This window comes from Asparagus officinalis, chromosome 10 (assembly GCF_001876935.1).
Source record: "Asparagus officinalis chromosome 10, Aspof.V1, whole genome shotgun sequence".
NCBI classification, from domain to species: domain Eukaryota; kingdom Viridiplantae; phylum Streptophyta; class Magnoliopsida; order Asparagales; family Asparagaceae; genus Asparagus; species Asparagus officinalis.
The window spans coordinates 42,860,843-42,868,345 of NC_033803.1; positions in this window are offsets into that span (position 1 = coordinate 42,860,843).

A 7,503-nucleotide genomic window follows, 5' to 3' on the forward strand; every position below is an offset into this window, starting at 1 on the left:
CTTGTGACTTTTTAAAACCCCCATCGCCAAAATGCAAGTGCCTTTAGCCCTCAAACCTAGTTCCCAAAAGACCCGGTTTAACAAAAATAATTTTCAAAATGCCCTTTGATTTAACCGCCTCCCACTACTCAAAACACCTCTCCTTGTCGAACGTGTAATCTTCTATCATATGTCCAAACGAACCGAGTATCCCCAAAATCATAACCCTAACCCTAAATTAACCCACCGCAGAGCGGAAATCCAATATTTTCTCTTGTAATCTTGCCATCCTACACAATGATCTTTATCATAGTCGACAAGTCAGTTTCCAAAGAAGTCACTTGTGCAGCCCCTGCAAATTTCATCAGCGATGACAACGCATCACAGTACGTCGTCAAGAAGACCTTCAGCACAGTTGAATGAAGCTGGCACATTAATTGCCTATGTTCTAGATGACATCGTGGCTAGTCATCCTCTTCCCACAAGTTCAGTTCAACCCACAAACCTAGTCTAATGCACATATTTTGAGGACAACACCTATGCCGCCTAGAGAGCGCTCATGGACCTAAAGAAAGGAATGAATATGAGCGATGTGGAAGAGAGACAGTTGACAACCAAAAAGAAGTGAGTCTACTGTATAATTGTGAATGTTACAGTTAAGTTATGAACATTAGTGTTAGACCCTAGAGGGGGTGATTAGGGTCTTATGTTAATCTAATCCGATTTTATGCCAATTAAAACTAATTAACAAATTATTCTTGTAAGAGAGATATACAATATGTTACAAGCAAGAATAAGCAATATGAACAAAGGTAAATATCCTAGCAAAGAGATATACTGTGAGATATATGCAAGGATATATAATTAACACAAGGGTAAACAATCTAAACTAGATAGTGGGTAATATAATCAACAAGTAATATACAAAGGCGATATAAGATATGAACATAAAAATTAGTACGCCAATGCAATCACAAACAAACGATATGATTACGGAGTTCAGTCCCCACGACCTACGTCTCCGCTCCTCACCTCGAGGAGATCTCCACTATCACAACCGGATTTTTTACGTTTACCCGAACAACGTTTACACCTCACACTATGGTTTTCTAGTTTACCAAAAACCCTACAATCAACACTCTTGCAATACCACTCTACAGCCTCTCAAGTGTTGGAACTAGACGTGTCTCCCTCAAGTGCTCAGATACAACCTCTCGCTAGGTTTGTCAACCGACGCCATTCCTCTTAGGACGATCCCCGACTATCGCCACACACTTCTCTCGGTGTATAAGTGTATTACAAAGTGAATCTCACAATAAGCACAATACAAAGAGTTTGTTCTCTACAATAGATGAGAACGAAATGTAAGCTCACACTCAAAGTTACAACACTCACTAACCCAAATATACTATGTATGAATACAATAAGCTCAATGTGGGTGTGTGTAACAATAAGTTATCAAATCTAAACTCAATATAAAAACTAGCTTTAAAGAATGGTAATCAAAACAAATATGCAAATGTAAAGCTAGATATGAATTTAGAAATTCTTCTCTGAAAAAACAAGATGGAGAGATGGATTAAGATGAAGCCCAAACAATGTAGATGATCTCCTCCACTTGTGAAACAGTCTTCACAAACCAAACTCTTTTAAAACACACAAAACAAACTTTAAAACCCTTGTTAAACTTGTTTTAAAACATTCTCATTGTTTTCCATAAAAGATGAGAGCAAGGGGGTATATATAGCCTCCCAAAATCTCAGCCAAAACCCCAAAGGAAAAGACCAAAAGGTCCAAGAATCAAAAATCTAATTCTGTACCAAAATGATTGTTGGGGTGAACGGCGATCGACCGTGAAATTTTCGCAGTCGATCGTAAGCCACTTTCTAGCCTGAGAAATTTCCAAAAAGTTAGACGGTCGACCGTGGGAATTTTCGAGCTGACGGTCGACCATGAGGGAGCCACAAAAGATCTTATTGAGTTTCTGAACTCAAGGCGGTCGATTGTGGCGGTCGACCGCAAACTGACACACAGCTGAAATGCAGATTTCTGAAATTAAAACCCTGTTTAAAAATATCAAACAAATTCAGAAAAATATAAAACTTTGGGAAATGATTGTATACATGATAATACACATGCTACAAAAACTGGTTTTTAGAAAAGAACCTCCTAAATAAAAAATATCATCATTTTACAAAATAGTCCAAAACATAAAAATGTAAACATATGAATATTGACATTTTGGCTAAACCATGTTTTGAAACAATACAAAATGAATTTGTAGACTTAATAGAAGATGTAAACTATTGTTATAAAGTCTATAAACAATGAATATAGTATTTTCACAAAGACAATAGAATATGAAACATATGGGTATGAATATGAATATATATTTGTTTCATATCTATGAAATTAAACCAAACTAATTTATCCACGTAAAAGCCAACATGTATGAATATAAATATTTATTTATATGCTAGTAAAAACTTTGTTTGTGGATAAACCAAAATCCAACCTAAACTAAGTTACCCAAGCTAGATCTTGATCTTCAATAAGCTCTTCTTGGTAATCTTGCGGATGAAGATTGAACTTGGATCTTCAACTTGAATTGTATGGCTTCACTCCACAATTCCGCCAACCTCCATTGGATATGACCGTGAATGCGTAATTCCATCCATCCTCCAACTCGTTGTTTGCCTAGAATAAATACGAAAACACAAACACTAGACAAATAACATTAGAAGTAAATTGTTTGTTAAACATCATCAAAACAAGAAGGTCAATAATCTCCCCCTTTTTGATGATGACAAATAATTTACACAAAGAGATATATATGCATGAAAAGAAATGAATATACAAGGTATAATATATCATGCATATAAATAAGAATGAATATACTCACAATATTTCTCCCCCTTTGACAACATCAAAATGGGGAAAACAAAAGAATGAAGAGAGCGAAAGCTCCCCCTATCAATATGCATGAGTGAGTATAAAAACAATAATAGAAAAGGGAAGACTCCCTCTATTAAAATACCTTAATGAATATATGCAATGAATGCTAAGGCATACATATGTGAGCAAGCAAGAAACATGCTAAACACAACTCACATACAAAAAGACAATGAGAACACATATAAATATGTCAATATGAAAATAGTGTCTCATTAACACAAAAAAATATAAAAACCATATAAAAGAATAGATTTATGAAAACAAAAGAAGAAGAACATGAGAATCATGCAAAAAGTTTTCAAATAAAATCAAATCAACCAAAAGAAATCATAAATCAATGTTTAAATCCAAAAATGATGTTTGATCAATCAAGATAATTTTCTTTGTGGGATTTGATCAAACCACATATGGAATACATTATAAGGCACGAATAGATGATCCATAAGCACAAACACATAAATATTATCATATAAGTGAAATATAATGAATTCAAAGCAATAATTCAAACCAAATCTTTGATAAAAGAATTTCAAGAGAGGCAACAATATATCAAGCTCTTAAGCTTGTTCCAACCCATATAATTATTCTAGCATCTGGTAAACATGATTTGGGAATAAACACCCAATAAACCCGGATGGTTATATAAACACAAACCTCTCATCAAAATCAAAACTAATAATCATAAAAACAAAAGATTTGATAAAAGAAAAATTGTTTTCATAACCAAAAGATCTTAAAACATATTCAAAACCAAGAAAAGGAAAAAGAAAAACACTAAAATACTTGGTTTTTAAAAATTAAATTTGTTTTGGTACCCAAGAATTCTTGGTACCAAGAGATTTAGGGACATGACCCCTATCTTTTAAGCTTAAAGCCCTAGGGTTATGAACCCTCTTGGGCATATATGGTGCACTAACACGGTCAAAGCAATATTTACTCAAATGACCCTTCCGATTGCAATTTGTGCAATGAAAGAGATCCATTTATTTTTGTGGACCTTTATCTCGTGCACGGGAATCATTTGCAAATAAAGATTGTCTTTTAAAATTATTTTGCAAATGAGAAACATCATTAAACAAAGGTGGTCTACTTGAGAAATTTGGTAAGTTTGAATATTTTTTCAAATTGTAATAAAACTTTGCCAAATGGCCAAATCTACCACAAATATCACACTTAAACACATGTGGTCTACGAAAAACATTTGGCAAACTAGAATTCTTTTTCATATCAAAGTAAAACTTTGCCAAATGGCCAATCCGACCACATAGATCACATTTATACACACGTGCATGTTTATGATGAGCAATGGGTGCATGTATGTGTGCAAAATGTGATGATGAAGCTTGATGAGATGCACAAGGAGGATTAAAGTGAACCTTAGTGGGGTTATGTGCATCATAGCAAAATCTAGCAAGATGGCCTTTACGATCGAGATTTGTGCATTTGTAGACTTTGTTATACATGTGTGCATGATGAATAGGATGTTTAGATGTTTTAGCATGAGACTTAGCACACATGTTCATAAGCTTATCATGATTAACAATACATGTTTTAAGGGTTGAATCTAAAGATGATATGCGATCCTTAATATGATTCAACTCATCATTATGCATACGAGTATTGTTATTAGAAGTAGAACATATATAGTTATTTATAAAAGAAGCAGTATCATTTTGTATGTTCTCTACTTCTAACATGGCATTATTTTTAACATGAGATAAGCTAGTGATGGATGAGGTTAATTTTTTATTTTCCAAATTTAATTGTTTTCTTTAAGCACAATATTTTCTTTTGCAATGACATCAAATTTGGAACCTAGCAACTCATGATCGGATTTCAAATTAACATGCTTGCTTTTTAAATCTATAAAATTATTATGCAACTTAGTATAGGCATGCATTAATCTATCATATGCACAAGCGAGTTCATTGATGGATATATCACTATCGGATTCCGAATCGCTTACCATACTAGGGCTATCGTCTAGTGGCCGTGTGCATGATGATGCTCCACACTCACTTGAAGAACAATCCTCCAAACTACATCGGATTTCCTCCAAGTTGTCATGATGTGCTTCTATGAATTTTCATAAATTGTAAGCACTATCAAAATGAACAAATTTGTTAGAAAATGATGAGTCAAAGGCATTAAGCAAATATTCTAACAAAAGCTTGTTCATATTAAACATTCTTTTATCATTGTTACTCCACTTGGATTTTTCCGAAGTGGTTATAATATAAACATCTTCAATAACTTCCCATAAATCGAATTGTTTAGATCTAATAAATATGTTAAATCTAGAACACCACTGGTCATAGGGGAGATTATCTATTTTAGAAGAAACAATAGGATCATAGCCTAAACAAGATGCACAATGTATGTTCATAATAAATAAGCAAGACAAATGCAATCAAATCATGATTAGACGAAATAAGATAACTTGGATCTTTAACTCAAGGTGATTAGACCTTAAATCAAAGAGCACCAAGCTCTGATACCAATTGTTAGACCCTAGAGGGGGGTGATTAGGGTCTTATGCTAATCTAATCCGATTTTATGCTAATTAAAACTAATTAATAATTTATTCTTGCAAGAGAGATATACAATATGTTACAAGCAAGAATAAGCAATATGAACAAAGGTAAATATCCTAGCAAAGAGATATACTATAAGATATATACAAGGATATATAATTAACACAAGAGTAAACAATCTAAACTAGATAGTGGGTAATATAATCAACAAGCAATATACAAAGGCGATATAATATATGAACATAAAAATAAGTGTGCCAATGCAATCACAAACAAACGATATGATTACGGAGTTCGGTCCCCACGACCTACGTCTCCGCTCCTCACCTCGAGGAGATCTCCACTATCACAACCGGTTTTCTACATTTACCCGAACAACGTTTACACCTCACACTATGGTTTTCTAGTTTACCGAAAACTCTACAATCAACACTCTTGCAATCCCACCCTACACCCTCTCAAGTGTTGGAACTAGACGTGTCTCCCTCAAGTGCTCGGATACAACCTCTTCCTAGGTTCGTCAACCGACGTCACTCCTCTTAGGACGATCCCCGACTCTCGCCACACACTTCTCTCGGTGTACAAGTGTATTACAATGTGAATCTCACAATAAGCACAATACAAAGAGTTTGTTCTCTACAATGGATGAGAACGAAATGTAAGCTCACACCCAAAGTTACAACACTCACCAACCCAAATATACTATGTATGAATACAATAAGCTCAATGTGGGTGTGTGTAAAAATAAGTTATCAAATCTAAACTCAATATAAAAACTAGCTTTAAAGAATGATAATCAAAACAAATATGCAAATGTAAAGCTAGATATGAGTTTAGAAATTCTTCTCTGAAAAAACAAGATGGAGAGATGGATTAAGATGAAGCCCAAACAATGTAGATGATCTCCTCCACTTGTGAAACAGTCTTCACAAACCAAACTCTTTTAAAACACACAAAACAAACTTTAAAACCCTTGTTAAACTTATTTTAAAACATTCTCATCATTTTCCATGAAAGATGAGAGCAAAGGGGTATATATAGCCTCCTAAAATATCAGCCAAAACCCCAAAGGAAAAGACCAAAAAGCCCAAGAATCAGAAATCTGATTCTGTACCAAAACTAGCCGTTGGGCGTGTTGGAAATTCATGCTAAAAACATACAAAATACGCAACGAAAGTTAGTATGTATAAAATTACTAAGCATGTAGAGAGCATGAAATACAAAATAGGACCATCCCAATTAAATCTAACACGATCCCTATATTAAAGAGAGCATACAATGGTTATAAAGTCATACTTTTGAAGCGTGATTCGATGAAAGATCGAACAACCCCTAGCTCTTGCTCCTTGTAGTAGTAAATCTCCTCGTAGTGGATCTCCAAGTCTTCAAGTGGGTTTGATAAAATCGGAGTCTTCTTGAGATACAAAGCAAGATATCCACCCCAGGGTACTTTAAAATCCTACTACTTTCTCTTACTCAAAGATTGCTAGAGTTTTGTAAGAGGTAGATCTCTCTTCTTTTCTTTTATGAAAAGCAATTATGAATAAATCTTTTATTTCATTTTTCCATTAACCATGAAAGAAGAAAGAGAGCTCATATTTATAGGGGAAGAATATGTCATGACATGAATGACATATCCTATGAGTCACACCATGAGTCATCAAAACAATGGTTCTTTCATGAGTCATGCAATGACTCATCTCATAAGTCATGTAAAGAATCATGAAGAATCAAAACTATGTGCTAAAACCATGTTCCCAAACCATACCACCTTAATGACTCATCTCATGACTCATTAATCAAGGTACAATAAAGTTTGTATTTCATAAATGAAAATACCACATCAATATGATATTTTGTAATTTTCCAATCATTAACTAATAAGTCATCATATGACCAAAAAGTCAATGAGTAGACCAAAAGTCAACTGTTGACCAAAAAGTCAACCAGTTGACTAAAAGTTAACTTTATGGAAAAAAATACTAAAATTTATTTCTTAAGCACATAGCATTCTGATTTTACCGATACATATAAT